The sequence below is a fragment of the Mixophyes fleayi genome, chromosome 8, assembly GCF_038048845.1.
Source record: "Mixophyes fleayi isolate aMixFle1 chromosome 8, aMixFle1.hap1, whole genome shotgun sequence".
Classification (NCBI taxonomy): Eukaryota; Metazoa; Chordata; class Amphibia; order Anura; family Limnodynastidae; genus Mixophyes; species Mixophyes fleayi.
In genome coordinates, this window is record NC_134409.1 from 129,590,577 (window position 1) to 129,607,973 (window position 17,397).

Here is a 17,397-nt window from a genome sequence, read left to right on the forward strand (position 1 = left end):
GAGGTTGTGCCCCCTTTTACTGCATGTGACCCCTGGCAACCAATCAGCTTACAGCGGTCAGACCAGATAATTAGCTTTATTAGTATGACCACCCTAGACCGCTAAAAGCCAATATCTGATTGGCTGCTATCCGTTACAGCACCTGCGCTATTTTATTAAATTAACCCGACCATTGGTCTGATGGTCTTGGAAAGAGAAGACGTGTGCACATATCACACACATGGCGCACAGAGCACCTAGGATCTGGCTCACAGCAAGTGGTAAATTAAGGATTTCCAGGCTTCCCACTAAAGATCAACAGGAGCATCTTGGCAAACTCCTCACAATTTCTGACTACGTTACAAAACCCTGATTTACGGTCATTTTACATTTTTAAAAATCCTCAAACAAAACACGGCCTGACTGGAAGTTCCTAAAAACCCCAACACAGCAAAACAGTTCCAAAGAATTTACGGACCGACGAAAGGACCAATTATTGAAGAGGTTGCCATAACCTTTATGCCCTTTACAGAAGCTCAGCGGAAGGTTTTTTTCCTTGTCACATTTGGCAGGAAATGTTAAGGAGACACGATAATATCAACATTACTATAATCATTTGCATATACACAGAATGTCCTCCTCATTTACCGCCATGTTCCTTCAGGAAGAACAAATGAGTTTCCACGTTGCTAAAATAGAGATATATTTGACTATTTGATTCTACTGAATTTTGTTATTCCAAAGAGCTCATCTGGCCCCCTGTGCGTTTCTTCCGCTGTTCTGGAACTACAAGTCTCAGCATGTCTCGTCAGCTGGAAGCAAAACACAGACACATTATTTCCAATTGTCCACACTGTCTGGATAAAGCCACAGGAGTATGTCTGTATACAGTGTAATAGAATTGTATTATGATCATGTCCAGTGGTCAGGTCATGTTGGGGGTGTAGTGTCCTATGTCTGTATACAGTGTAATAGAATTGTATTATGATCATGTCCAGTGGTCAGGTCATGTTGGGGGTGTAGTGTCCTATGTCTGTATAGAGTGTAATAGAATTGTATTATGATCATGTCCAGTGGTCAGGTCATGTTGGAGGTGTAGTGTCCTATGTCTGTATAGAGTGTAATAGAATTGTATTATGATCATGTCCAGTGGTCAGGTCATGTTGGGGGTGTAGTGTCCTATGTCTGTATAGAGTGTAATAGAATTGTATTATGATCATGTCCAGTGGTCAGGTCATGTTGGGGGTGTAGTGTCCTATGTCTGTATACAGTGTAATTGAATTGTATTATGATCATGTCCAGTGGTCAGGTCATGTTGGAGGTGTAGTGTCCTATGTCTGTATACAGTGTAATTGAATTGTATTATGATCATGTCCAGTGGTCAGGTCATGTTGGGGGGGTAGTGTCCTATGTCTGTATAGAGTGTAATAGAATTGTATTATGATCACGTCTAGTGGTCAGGTCATGTTGGAGGTGTAGTGTCCTATGTCTGTATATAGTGTAATAGAATTGTATTATGATCACGTCCAGTGGTCAGGTCATGTTGGAGGTGTAGTGTCCTATGTCTGTATACAGCATAATAGAATTGTATTATGATCATGTCCAGGGGTCAGGTCATGTTGGGGGTGTAGTGTCCTATGTCTGTATACAGTGTAATAGAATTGTATTATGGTCATGTCCAGTGGTCAGGTCATGTTGGGGGTGTAGTGTCCTATGTCTGTATACAGTGTAATAGAATTGTATTATGATCATGTCCAGTGGTCAGGTCATGTTGGAGGTGTAGTGTCCAAGTCTGTATAGAGTGTAATAGAATTGTATTATGATCATGTCCAGTGGTCAGGTCATGTTGGGGGTGTAGTGTCCTATGTCTGTATAGAGTGTAATAGAATTGTATTATGGTCATGTCCAGTGGTTATGATCTACGGGGTGTATAGTGTCCTAGGACTTAACATCACTACATAATTCATCTACCCAGTAAAAATAAACAAAAAAAAAAAAAACGCACACAAATTACCATAGCTCCCAACATGGAGACATTGAGTCTGGACACAGTAAGCTCTGCACCCGATTTGCCCAAACCATGCCCATATTCCTCCTAAAACGCCCACTTTTAGGTGAAAGCCCGTTTCTTCAGAAGCCACATCCTGATGTCCGCAATTTGGGACATTTGAGAGGGCTGAACTACCAATCTGATCTCTGTTGCCTTGTCCTCACCATTTGGCCAATTCTAGATACACCAATACTATATTTACCTAGACTTCCAGGGAACTATCCTAAATGTTCTCGTAGTTTTCAATGGGTCCTTCTGTCCTCTTTCTTATGATGTACCCCCCTCCCCCCCATCTGTAGACTTAGTTCAGTATCTTCTATACTGACCACAAGATTACAGTATCACTTGTTAAAGAGAAATCAAACCACTAATGCAGTTTATGGTAAGTGCTTTTATACAGGGGAATTTAGGACATATATAAAAGCAAAGATCCCCCCTCCCCACATTTAAATTACTCGCTTAATAAATGTTCCGCTTCGGGCATGGATTGACTGTGTTTTATGTCAGTTACATAAAATGTACGTAGGTGTGCAGAAAAATACAATTACAGTAACTATCTCCGGCGATGACACATGCACACACACAAAAATAAATAATGTCTATATAATTTGTTATTCATTTTTCAGCAAACGGCACATCAGAAAGATGAAGTTTAAATACAGATAAAAGCCGATTAGCTAAGCGGAACTAACCAACAGCCCCCAATCTTGGTTTCCTTACAATTCCAGCGCACAGGATGGACAAATGGATGTTGCAGATACAATGTTGTAAAGACTACACCTCCTACCTATTTTGCATATGCAAATTAAGATTGAGATTACATTTGCCTTTTAGACCGAAAACCCCCTCCCTCCACTGGGGAAGCCTTTGAGCTCCCACTAAAGGTATACACCTGAATTTTTTTCCATAAATGCTATACTAAAACTAAATTTTAAGTTTTGGGTGGAAATCTTGAAATATTGCACAATGATCATTTTAGCAATCTGGAGACTTAAGGTACCAAGACACATTTTTTTTTTTTAGTTTTAAGTTAAACATCTTTTCAGAAACAGTCTGGTCACTGAACAATCTAAATCTGCTAAACTTGATATACTGAGGGTGCAGAAAATTTATTGCTTAATTATGGTCATTCAATCTGCACACAACATTGTTTTCAAGGACAGTGGGCAATTAAAACGTACTTCCCAACGATCTTTCCAAGTAAGATCTTCTGTGTGCCACACATGAAGCGACAAGTGTAGGATCTCATGGTGAAAAGAAAAAAGTAAAATTAAAATAACCACCCAAAACAAATACAAAGCGTAGAAGACTTATTGCTAATTTATTGATGTAGAAACTCAATGTCTGATCTTTGTAATGAGAATACGTTGGGGAGCCATTATCGCAGACAGCAGGTTTCTCGCACACTATTCTTATCATGAGTGGGACTCTCAGAATTCCATCGGTATCAGATTAAAGATTATTAACACTCATGAGTGCATTCAAAACACACAAAAAAAAAAAATCCTTCCTGGGCTACTGCAACCTCCTCCTATCCTGCATGCCCCTCACCCATCTATCCCGGCATCAACCCATCTTAAATGCAACGGGAAGACAGATCTTACTCTCTCGCCCCTCCACATGCCCCAAACCACTCTACAAATCCCTACACTGACTCCCCGTGTCCTCCAGAATCCAATTCCATGTACCCCTTCATACACCCCCAATCTCATTGCTAAATACTCTCCCTCTCACCCCCTTAGATTCGCCTCTGGTACCCACCTCTCACTCCCAACTACAAGACTGCTCCTGTGCCACCATCCACTTAAGGAAATCTACCATGTCCGATCAGACTCTCCCATAGCCTTCAAATTTTTAAACACTCTGGAAAACCCTTCTCTTTACTACAGTCTAGTCTACTCCCACTTCAACTATCCTTACTAATGCACCCATTACAACTGTCCCAATCGCCACTCTCAGCTGTGATCTTTTCCCGTTACTTTTTAAGCTCTTCCCAATGTTTCCACGTCTGCATTTATTTTGTCTACATTGTATGTCACCATTATATGTAGTTCTTGTTTTCTCCCCTGTCCGTTTCTGTTGCACTGCGACGTCTTACAAATCAATTAAATAAGAACACAAAATAATAAGTACTCCATGGACCACTTGGATTTGATTGGAGTGGAGCCTCCTACAGTAATTACCATGTACAAGGCCATTTAGTGGGTGTCAATCTACTCTACACCTGCAGTCACACCAAGATTTCCCCATAAAACAATCACGTAACACAATTGGCTGCCATCTATACATCAGCCATCAGTAAACTATTTTATTTGAAAGAGCTATGGAACTGGTGGCTACTTACTTGTGCAAGCTAAGCAGACAATACAGATGAGGTATAACTCTGACAATACAGGTAATTTTGCCGATTTGGTCGTTTCGAGTGTTTACGGCAAATCAGAAAATCATCATGTCTAACGGATCTGATCCAATGGGATTGTAATCAATAGCACAGGAAAGAAAAAATATTGTGAGCCGAATAAGAACGTTCCTTACGGACAAATCAGGTCAGTTGGTCAGATATCCAAATTGACCAGATACACGACAGCTTTGGCCGCATTGAATTTTCAAGTCTGCCATACATCTGGTGGGCCTGGCAATAACGCCAAATGATCAACAGTCATGGCCGTCTTTCAACAGTTAAGCAAAAGAAAGAAATGAGGAGATATAATTCATATATAACTTAAGGCCTCAAATAAATAACAAAACAGTTATGAAAACGCAGATGGAAGATGACTGCAATGGAGCCTAAAGCTATCTGAACCATTGTACCAAGGCGACCGAACAGCCAGATATCAAGTATCTTGGCCCGATTGTGGCCAGCCTTAACTACTGCGCAAAATGTTGTTGAGGGCAGCACGGTGGCCGAGTGGTTAGCACTTCTGCCTCACAGTGCTGGGGTCATGAGTTCAATTCCCGACCATGGCCTTATCTGTGTGGAGTTTGTATGTTCTTCCCTTGTTTGTGTGGGTTTCCTCCGGGTGCTCCGGTTTCCTCCCACACTCCAAAAACATACTGGTAGGTTAATTGGCTGCAATCAAAATTGACCATAGTCTGTGTGTGTGTGTGTTAGGGAATTTAGACTAAGCTCCAACGGGGCAGGGACTGATGTGAATGAGTTCTCTGTACAGCGCTGCGGAATCAGTGGCGCTATATAAATAAATGGCGATGATGATGAAAGTGTAACAACATTTCAAAGTAAAACAAACAGTTGTGGCTTCCTATGTGGAGATCACCAGCCATATTAATCAACAATAAATGTCTTATTAGGAACAGCTGGGTATTATAGAATATATTTATCACTATGCATAATTACATATAATGCCCCTATACTCCAACATGTTGTTCCTCGTTACCCTACCTATGTCCCTGGCAGCTGTAATATTACTTACACTAGACGACGGCACTTAACGCAGAGGCAGCTTAATCCAGACAGTCCCTCTACGGGACGTATCCCCCAATCTATATCCTCAGCAACTGTGAAGAACGTTTTCTATTTTTAGAGACAATGCAAAGTTTGTATGTTCAGCTTATTTCACCGGCTGCTGTAAAATAATATAACTTTGAAGCACCCATGAGATACGCAGCTAACATTTACATCATATAAGCCTAGGCACTATTTTCAGAATTTCAGTGCAGTTACATTGGATCTAAACATTCTGCATCAATTACAAGAGGAACAGATGACAGCGCTCAGTTTTCAGGATTTAGTAGAACTCGGATATTGTATAAGCCGCAGGAAAAGAGGAATCTCTTTGCAGTTATGCCATACCTCTCAACATTGTTAAAGAGTCCCAGTGAGGACAATGCACTACCAAAGGGGTCACGTGCCAGCCATGTCCCTTCACCTGTGAGCAGCACACTCCTTAGTCTCTCTTGCGAGACTCAAGTCCTGTACAGGGACAATCTGGCAGCCAACCAGAGTGAAGCTTATTCTTTCTGATTCACTGCCAGATTGACCCCACCGATGAATGCCGGGTCGCACACTGTAGCCGTAAGGGTCATTTGAAACAACCACAGTGGCAGTATATAATCCAGTGCAATCCGGGACAGGTACAGGTGGACCAGGATAGAAATACTGCAATAGTATTTCTGTCTAGGGTCATCATCAGCACCACCATTTATTTATATAGCGCCACTAATTCCGCAGCGCAGTACAGAGAACTCACTCACATCAGTCCCTGCCCCATTGGGGCTTACAGTCTGAATACCCTAACATACAGACACACAGACTAGGATCAATTTGATGGCAGCCAATTAACCTACCAGTATGTTTTTGGAGTGTGGGAGGAAACCGGAGCACCCGGAGGAAACCCATGCAAACACAGGGAGAACATACAAACTCCTCACAGATAAGGCCATGGTTGGGAATTGAACTCATGACCCCAGTGCTGTAAGGCAGAAGTGCTGGCGTCTCCCTCTATCTGTTCTCTGCAACCGTTAAGAGCAGCCTGTACCAACGGAGCTATAGAGTGAAACTTTTGGGAGTTTCGCCCAGCACAACTTAACCAGCCAGTTGCTAAAACATCAGATAAGTGCCACTTTATTTGCAAACCACAAAAAGATCAGAATTTGTTTCCAATGCTCGCCACATTTAATCCATTGCACTTAAATAGATTACACACATACTGCAAAATACAAAGAAGACATTATGGACCCCTGCGGTTGGAGGCTAAGCCATTTTGTCCTCAAAGGATCTTTTAAAGTGAGGTCACCAGGACGGTTGGTTGATGCCCAAGTGATCAGAGTCCAACAAGGGCTTAAACAGGGGCACAGACAGGAAAACTGATTAAGTCACAGGATGCATCAAACATTTCACTTTCTGTATTAGGGCCTGTTTCCACCAGCGTCTGTGCCGGCTGACCAGGCATTGTAGCGTGAAATCAACAATCCATATAGACACATAGCTCCGAATGGAACGCAGCAGGAGAAATGATTGAATCAGACAGGATACAACTCCCATGGGAAGGAGCTGAGCAGTCACAATGTGCAAATACTGATCAATGAAGGTGGTATCTGTAGGTTCAGTACATGGTAACGAACAGGGAGGTGGATCATTGCATAAAGACAGAAAGATGTTAACCAATGTTCTGGGATTTCTGGTAAAACTAGGCACCAGTTAGGCTTTCCCGATTTATGGATTGGTGCACTGTACCAGTGAACTTTATGGCATAATCCAGAGTTAAAAAATTAAATATACAACATTGTTTATGTACAGGGCAGCACGGTGGCTTAGTGGTTAGCACTTCTGCCTCACAGCGCTGGGGTCATGAGTTCAATTCCCGACCATGGCCTTATCTGTGTGGAGTTTGTATGTTCTCCCCGTGTTTGCGTGGGTTTCCTCCGGGTGCTCCGGTTTCCTCCCACACTCCAAAAACATACTAGTAGGTTAATTGGCTGCTATCAAAATTAACCCTAGTGTCTCTCTCTCTGTGTGTATATATGTATATTAGGGAATTTAGACTGTAAGCTCCAATGGGGCAGGGACTGACGTGAATGAGTTCTCTGTACAGTGCTGCGGAATCAGTGGCGCTATATAAATTAATGGTGATGATGATTTAATATTCCAATGAGAAGAATAACACTTATCTGCAAAACCAGCTACTGAAACGCAAGTCATTAGTTCAGCACAAAACGCGTTAGCCCGGTATGTGCGTCAGAAGAAAAATAAAAGTTCCTGTTTCTTTCCATCTAACAAAAGTGTGTATAGTAGTGGAGTGGGTGGATTACTTATCTATAACACATAAATGTACAAAAGATTAAAGCTGCCAAATAAAAAGTTTTACAACCAGCCACACACTGGGGAAATGCGTGCCAGAAAAAGTGTCTTTTGCAGCGTACAATTATCTAGCCAAGTACGTATAAACCTTTAAAGCCCCACACCGCAGACTAATTGGTTTTTTTTTTATTTTGGTTTGTTTTTTTGGGTTAGTACTTCTTGGGGACAAAATAATCTTACTCAATTTTTGTGTGTTATGGCATTAACATAATCTTTTCCCTCTGTGTTGTTTAAAATGACCATCCCAGAAAATAAATATTAAGTTAAACAAATTGGCAGATTGGTCTTTTCGTTTAAAAGAAGTAAACAGAAGCCTGCGTACTAGCTGCAGCTGTGTGCGAGATGTTTACTAGACACCTGTGTAGACCACGTCAGACCCTGCATGCGACTAACCCAGGTGATCAAATACAATGAACTAATATACCAGGAATGTTAAAATAAAATGTCAATGCACAATTACAGTAGCTTACACAACCTAACATTATAGAAAGGCAATATTCTGCGGTCCATCTTCAGACCAGGCTCTCCAGTAGTGGTGGAACTACAAGTCCCAAAGTGCCCTGCCATCTGTTTGCTTGCAGAGTATACTGGGACTTGTAGTTCAACCTCCGCTAGCAAACCACAGCATGCCTAAGCCTACTGTTAATGTAAAACAACTATCTGTGAGCAAACAGTTATCAGTTTAAAACCGCTTCTCAAACACTTGAAATCAGAACTTAAAATATGTATTGTTTATCAAATAGCTGTAGATGATCAGGAGAATGTTCTACAGTTAACACACAGTAAAGCAGCTTCCATTATATTGTACATATTAGTATATGGTTTTGAAAATACAATAACAAAAAAAAAGACCTCTGAAGGTTTTAAATGAGAACAGTCTCTGGAATTTATTGTTCAATAAAAAGAACTGGCATATTTTATAGTCAGTCAAATTATTTAATCACCTAACAAACATTCTGTAACTTAACACAGACAAAGGTCATTATTAGAGATGGTCACTGACCCCCGTGTTTTGGTTTTGGATTCGGTTTTGGATCTGGATTACCGTCGTGTTTTGGTTTTGGTTTTGGTTTTGCAAAACCTCCATTGCGTGTTTTGGTTTTGGTTTTGGTTTTGTTTGGTTTTGTTTTGCTATTTTTTGGGAAAATCCATGTTTTTGGGCCTAAATTAACCCAATTTAGTGCTCCAACTGTTTTAGAGACAAGTAATCTAATTGTTGAGGTAATAAATCATCCCAAAAAACAGTTTAATTCTTCGTTGGTAGGCCTATTCTACACACAAAACAGATTGTCTTCCTCTCCATCTATGCATATTGGCAATGCAGCCATCGTCTTTGAATGTATATTACACCCTACACTTATAGTTAAATATGTAAAGAAATGGAAAAAGCCAGTTTGGTTTCTGTCTCTCAAGGCCCCCCTCCACTTGTATAAAATACCAAAAAATTCAGCCATTATAGACTGTACAATATTAATTGACATGGAGAAAGCCAGTTTGGTTTCTGTCTCTCAAGGCCCCCCTCCACTTGTATAAAATACCCAAAAATTCAGCCATTATAGACTGTACAATATTAATTGACATGGAGAAAGCCAGTTTGGTTTCTGTCTCTCTAGGCCCCCCTCCACTTGTATAAAATACTAAAAAATTCAGCCATTATAGACTGTACAATATTAATTGACATGGAGAAAGCCAGTTTGGTTTCTGTCTCTCTAGGCCCCCCTCCACTTGTATAAAATACTAAAAAATTCAGCCATTATAGACTGTACAATATTAATTGACATGGAGAAAGCCAGTTTGGTTTCTGTCTCTCTAGGCCCCCCTCCACTTGTATAAAATACTAAAAAATTCAGCCATTATAGACTGTACAATATTATGAAAAATGGACAAAGCCAGTTTAGGGTCACTCTGTCTATGACACCCTACCCTTAAGGATAAATTGCCCTAACAGCAGCCTTTCAAGATGGTATGTGATATGGAAATGCCACAAGTCCCTTTCCTCTTTGGGGGTAGATTGCACCCTACACTTACATAGAAAGTTTTAAAAAGATGTTATCGGCATCATCTTCAGCTTCATCCTCACCCTCATCAGTGTTATCGTCATCATCACAGACTATCAATTCATCGCCGCTTGAATCCGCCATTAGAGAACAGTCAGTGCTTGCATGTCTTGGATGGTGAAGGCCTTCCTCGTGGAAGATGTAGTTCATTTTTATAAACATCATTTTCTCCACATTTTTGGGAAGTAACCTTCTACGGCGATCACTGACTAAGTTCCCTGCTGTGCTGAACACTCGTTCAGAGTACACACTGGAGGGTGGGCAGCTTAGGTATTGCAAAGCAAGTTTGTACATGGGTTTCCAAATAGCTTGCTTTTCTTCCCAGTAAGGAAAGGGACTGTCTGACATTTCCATATCAACTACCTCTTGAAAGTAATCCTCCACCATCCTTTGCATGTTTATACTCATATTGGATGGACTTATGGGCAAAGTGACACTTTTTTTTGAAAAATCCTTCAAACCAGCCCAGATGTTAAATTGTTCTCGTCTGCCCCCTGTGTCTTCCCTGCTTCTTTTTTGGAAATTTAATTTTTTACGAGCAACAGCTTGAGAAAGTGAAGGAGGACACGTCGTCAAGCCGAGGCCCAGTTCAGCGGCCAACTTGCTGAGCAATAGCTCCTTGCAAAAGTTCACATCTCGCTCATTTACAAGTAAAGACTCAATGTAGGTTTTAAACCTTGGATCAAGCACAGTGGCCAAAACGTACTGATCCGAGTTCAAGATCTTAATAACTCGAGGATCATTGTGAAGCGAATTAAGTACTTGATCGACAAGGCCAACATACTTTGCTGAATTGCTTGCTTTCAGCTCCTCCTTCATTTTCTCAAGCTGCTTTTCCAATAGTCTAATTAAAGGAATGACTTGGCTCAAACTAGCAGAGTCTGCACTGACCTCACATGTCACAACTTCAAATGGTTTCAGCACCTTGCACAGCACTGAAAGGATTCCCCACTGTGCAAGAGTGAAATACATCCCCCCTCCTTTCCCAATGTCATGACTTGTGCAATATGCTTGGATGGCTTTGCGCTGTTCCTCCATCCTCTGAAGCATGTACAGGGTGGAATTCCACCGAGTTACCACCTCTTGCTTAAGTTGGTGGCAGGGCAAGTTAAACTGCTCTTGGAGCTGCTGTAATCTCCTACATGCTGTGGCTGAATGCCTGAAATGGCCTGAAATTTTACGGGCCACCGAAAGCATCTCCTGCACCTCACGGTTGTTTCGTAGGAAGCTCTGCACCACCAAGTTGATGGTGTGAGCAAAACAGGGAATATGTTGGAAATCACCCAGCTGTAATGCTCGCACTATATTGTTGGCGTTATCTGAAATGACATACCCTGGGGAGAGTCCGAGTGGTATAAGCCATGCATCAATCACATCTCTCAGTTTGCGTAACAAATTGTCAGCCGTATGCCTGTTAGTGAAGCCGGTGATACAAAGAGTGGCCTGCCTGTGACAAATGTTACGTAGTGGTGTACATGCTGCTGCTGTTCCTGCTGGTGAAGGTGAATGACCAACCCAGTGGGCTGTCACAGTCATATAGTCTTTGGTTTGGCCACTTCCACTTGTCCACATATCTGTGGTTAAGTGAACAGTGGGCAGAATGGCATTTTTCAGCGCAATCTCTACATTTTTACACACTTTTTGGTATAGTTGTGGAATAGCTTTACGGGAGAAATGGTGTCGCGATGGAATTCTGTAACGCGGACACAAAACCTCAATTAACTGTGAAAAACCAGCTGCGTTTATGGTGGAGATTGGACGCAGATCTAACACTAACATTGCAGCCATGGCGTCTGTGATTCGCTTGGCGACTGGGTGACTGCTGTCATATTTGCTTCCCCTCGCAAAGGATTGTTTCACAGTTAATTGCTGAAATGTAGGACTGCTCATTTTATTCACCTGCCTCTGGGATGACGATTCACCCCCAGCAGCAGCAACAGCAGCAGCAGGACTAACGCTTTCTTCAGAGGAATCAATAATAGTGCCGGAGTCATCCAGCCTTAAGTGGGATGCCGGGCTAACTCCGAGCGCTACTGAGGATATTGATGAGGATGGTGTGGTGGGTGTATTTTGTGGCCGTCGGTATGTCGGTGAGCGGAGGGTCTTAGCTGATGAGGGAGTGCTTGTATTCTTTTGGGAAGAACTTTCAGCTTTTCCCAACACTTTGCCATGAACTCTCGTTAAATGGCGTAACATAGACGAGGTTCCAAGATGGTTAAGGTCCCTCCCTCGACTGACTGTGGCTTCACATACACTACAAATGGCTATACAATTGTTGTCTGGATTTGGGTAGAAATAATTCCACACATAAGAAGTGGATTTTTTTGTTTTATGCCCAGGCATGACAATGGCCTTTTTCTTGTCACGTGCCAGAACTGCTGCCACTGGTGCAGGACTTACACAAACAACCTCATCCTCATCAACATCCTCATTAGCGCCCTCGTCGCCTACACAAATCTCCCCCTCATCCTCTTCTAATTCCAAAGTGGCATCCTCAATTTGGGTATCACCGGCTACACTCGGGCTATTAAGGCACACATCAGCAGAATGCTCACGATTAGACATCCCACTGTTGGATGGACTCTCCACAGGGATTGTTGTCATTTGTGAATCAGAGCAAATATTCTCCTGTAATGCCTCACTGGTATCTTGCAGCTCAGCTTTGACGCGTAACAGTAGTTGTGCACCAATTGTAGGCTGGGTAACTTTTTGGGATCTGCCACTAATAGCCAAAGGTGAAGGCCTCATTCTCTCTTTGCCACTGCGTGTGTAGAATGGCATGCTTGCAATTTTTTTTTTATCGTCACTTAACTTTTGCTCAGTTACACTTCGTTTTCGCTTCAATACAGTAAATTTTTTTTTGGTTTTTGTTTTTTGCACTAATTTGAAAACACTCTGTTGTTTGACATCGCCTTGGCCAGATGACGTACTGGGAACACTAACATCAGGACTGGTGACAGAACCTGGTTGCTCATTTAGATCATATGTGGACTGCTTTGAATCCATTGCGTAGATACTGCTGACAGATATGACTTTTGACAGCCAGAAATATTAATGCACAATTAGGGAGGACACCCCAAAAACACTGAGGAGTGCTTAAAATTATTGAGTAGATACTGCTGACAGATATGACTTTTGACAGCCAGAAATATTAATGCACAATTAGAGAGGACACCCCAAAAACACTGAGGAGTGCTTAAAATTATTGAGTAGATACTGCTGACAGATATGACTTTTGACAGCCAGAAATATTAATGCACAATTAGAGAGGACACCCCAAAAACACTGAGGAGTGCTAACATTTATTGAGTAGATACTGCTGACAGATATGACTTTTGACAGCCAGAAATATTAATGCACAATTAGGGAGGACACCCCAAAAACACAGAGGAGTGCTAAAATTTATTGAGTAGATACTGCTGACAGATATGACTTTTGACAGCCAGAAATATTAATGCACAATTAGAGAGGACACCCCAAAAACACTGAGGAGTGCTTAAAATTATTGAGTAGATACTGCTGACAGATATGACTTTTGACAGCCAGAAATATTAATGCACAATTAGAGAGGACACCCCAAAAACACTGAGGAGTGCTAACATTTATTGAGTAGATACTGCTGACAGATATGACTTTTGACAGCCAGAAATATTAATGCACAATTAGGGAGGACACCCCAAAAACACTGAGGAGTGCTTAAAATTATTGAGTAGATACTGCTGACAGATATGACTTTTGACAGCCAGAAATATTAATGCACAATTAGAGAGGACACCCCAAAAACACTGAGGAGTGCTTAAAATTATTGAGTAGATACTGCTGACAGATATGACTTTTGACAGCCAGAAATATTAATGCACAATTAGAGAGGACACCCCAAAAACACTGAGGAGTGCTAACATTTATTGAGTAGATACTGCTGACAGATATGACTTTTGACAGCCAGAAATATTAATGCACAATTAGGGAGGACACCCCAAAAACACTGAGGAGTGCTTAAAATTATTGAGTAGATACTGCTGACAGATATGACTTTTGACAGCCAGAAATATTAATGCACAATTAGAGAGGACACCCCAAAAACACTGAGGAGTGCTTAAAATTATTGAGTAGATACTGCTGACAGATATGACTTTTGACAGCCAGAAATATTAATGCACAATTAGAGAGGACACCCCAAAAACACTGAGGAGTGCTTAAAATTATTGAGTAGATACTGCTGACAGATATGACTTTTGACAGCCAGAAATATTAATGCACAATTAGAGAGGACACCCCAAAAACACTGAGGAGTGCTTAAAATTATTGAGTAGATACTGCTGACAGATATGACTTTTGACAGCCAGAAATATTAATGCACAATTAGAGAGGACACCCCAAAAACACTGAGGAGTGCTAACATTTATTGAGTAGATACTGCTGACAGATATGACTTTTGACAGCCAGAAATATTAATGCACAATTAGGGAGGACACCCCAAAAACACTGAGGAGTGCTTAAAATTATTGAGTAGATACTGCTGACAGATATGACTTTTGACAGCCAGAAATATTAATGCACAATTAGAGAGGACACCCCAAAAACACTGAGGAGTGCTTAAAATTATTGAGTAGATACTGCTGACAGATATGACTTTTGACAGCCAGAAATATTAATGCACAATTAGAGAGGACACCCCAAAAACACTGAGGAGTGCTAACATTTATTGAGTAGATACTGCTGACAGATATGACTTTTGACAGCCAGAAATATTAATGCACAATTAGAGAGGACACCCCAAAAACACTGAGGAGTGCTTAAAATTATTGAGTAGATACTGCTGACAGATATGACTTTTGACAGCCAGAAATATTAATGCACAATTAGAGAGGACACCCCAAAAACACTGAGGAGTGCTAACATTTATTGAGTAGATACTGCTGACAGATATGACTTTTGACAGCCAGAAATATTAATGCACAATTAGGGAGGACACCCCAAAAACACAGAGGAGTGCTAAAATTTATTGAGTAGATACTGCTGACAGATATGACTTTTGACAGCCAGAAATATTAATGCACAATTAGAGAGGACACCCCAAAAACACTGAGGAGTGCTAACATTTATTGAGTAGATACTGCTGACAGATATGACTTTTGACAGCCAGAAATATTAATGCACAATTATGGGGGACAACCCAAAAGCGCTGGGGAGTGCCAAATATGAAGAAAAAATAATAAACCTCTATCCTCCTCTCTGCACTAGCGATTTTGGTTAGAGCAATTGCAAGAACAATATTGTATTCTTTCTCTGTCCCTGCTCTAATTAGCCTATGACTACACCCTGCTCTCTCCCTCTGTCAAATGGCGATGGATTGCTGTGGAGGCGTGTATTTATAAAGTTGAAGTATCGCGAGAACCGAGTCCCGAGATCCGACGACGTCACAATGACGTTCGGCCTCGATTTGGATTCGGAATTGGCGGGAGAGTACCGAGCTGCTCAGCTCGGTACTCGGATACCCAAAGTTCGGGTGGGTTCGGTTCTCGGAGAACCGGACCCGCCCATCTCTAGTCATTATAAATCATTGCAAGATTAGAACGATTACAGATACATTGACTGAGTTCTGGGGGGGGAGGTGATGGGTAAATAATTGGTTACATTTTATTCATTTCAATCAACACACAAGTTCAGCAAATACACACACACACACACACACACACACACAAAACAACTGTTTTGGAATTTGCAACAAATCAAAGCTGTCAATGAAGCTCCATAAGACACCCCAACCCTTGCAGAACTACAGCCAGCCCTTTGCTTTACCAAGAGGTTCTGCAGCAGCTGTGACTGATCTGAGCACAGTAGTAATGTCATATATATATATATGTATATAAGCCTAATATCTGGGGCACTGGGATTAATTTGCCCAGCAGGGAGAAATCTGCCAGCAGCCCCTGGGAGTGGGTCAGATAAATGCATGGTTCACTAAGCTGATGGCATTTGTGCCAGAGGGGGAGAGGGGCACCATGCAGGCTGCAATCATGGCAGGTGCAGCAGGTACAGCCTGTGCAATCCTGGATCATTGTGGAAGCCTACAGAGGAGATCCATGAGCTGTGCCCATGACACAGGGCACCTGATCTGTGCCAGTGTGGGAGAAGGGGAGAGTGGGCACCATGCAGGCTGCAATTATGGCAGGTGCAGCAGGTACAGCCTGTGCAATCCTGGATCATTGTGGAAGCCTAGAGAGGAGATCCATGAGCTGTGCCCATGACACAGGGCACCTGATCTGTGCCAGGCCATGCCCAGCAGCTGGCAGGGGGGATGCATGCCTTACCTGGGCAGGAGGCAGCAGTGACACGTCTGCACCGGCTGAGCCCTTGGTGTGCTCCCTGCTGCACGCCGTCTCCGTGTCTAAGTCTCCGGCAGATCCTTCCCTGCCCAGCCCTGATGTCAGCACAGCCTGGGAGGGGGGTGGCTGCCAGCTGCACACAGCCTATGGCAGCGCAGAAGGGCGGGTTTACAGCCTTGAGAGGGGCGGGGTTTGTGATCAGCTAATTGCAGTGCTGGGTGTTCATTCATAACCAGGGGACCTGGTGCCAGGTCACTGCCAGTCAGATGAGGGGCATTAAGGAGCCCAGAGATGCCCAGGAATCCTTATATAATTAATGTTGCTGCTGCTTTGATTTTTGAGCTCAGTCAGTAAATAAGACCAGTGTCCCTGTCCTACTTCATTAGTGCAGAATGACATAATACAGTGGTTCCCAAACTTTCTCAGTTCAAGGCACCCTTAGGGTCACCATAATTTTTCCAAGGCACCCCTAAGCCAAAATAATTACCGGGTAGTCCCGTTTTTTAAGTAGTTGGGTCAAAATGAGGTAAGATGTATTTAGACCCCTTCACCATCACATTGTGCCTCTTTATCACTGCACCCCTTCACCATATTACACCCTGTGTCCCCCCCTTCAGCGTCTCACTCTGTCCCCCTCCTTCAACATATCTCTCTCTCTGTCCCCCTCCTTCAGGGTCTCTCTCTCTCTCTCTCTCTCTCTCTCTCTGTCCCCCTCCTTCAACGTCTCTCACTCTCTCTGCCCCATCCTTCAGCGTCTCTCTCTCTCTCTCTCTGTCCCCCTCCTTCAGCGTCTCTCTCTCTCTCTCTCTCTGTCCCCCTCCTTCAGCATCTCTCTCTCTCTGTCCCCCTCCTTCAGCGTCTCTCTCTCTTTGTCCCCCTCCTTCAGCATGTCTCTTGCTCTCCACCTCCTTCAGCGTGTCTCTCTGTCCCCCCCCCTCCTTTAGCGTGTCTCTCTCTCTCTCTCTCTGTCCCTCTCCTTCAGCGTGTCTCTCTCTCTCTGTCCCCCTCCTTCAGCGTGTCTCTCTCTCTCTCTCTCTGTCCCCCTCCTTCAGCGTGTCTCTCTCTCTCTCTCTCTGTCCCCCTCCTTCAGTGTGTCTCTCTCTCTGTCCCCCTCCTTCAGCGTCTCTCTCTCTCTGTCCCCCCCTCCTTCAGCATCTCTCTCTC

The 17,397-nt window shown here is 42.7% G+C and overlaps 1 protein-coding gene across 1 annotated transcript in view; it reads right to left on the reverse strand.

Annotated features, from left to right (window-relative positions):
* CAMK1 (calcium/calmodulin dependent protein kinase I) overlaps window positions 1-16,327 on the reverse strand; it is a 114,367-nt gene extending 98,040 nt beyond the window's left edge. The window contains 1 exon segment of the mRNA XM_075184198.1: window positions 16,219-16,327. The gene's annotated coding sequence lies outside the window, so the exon portion shown is untranslated.
* Window positions 16,328-17,397: the final 1,070 nt, after the last annotated feature.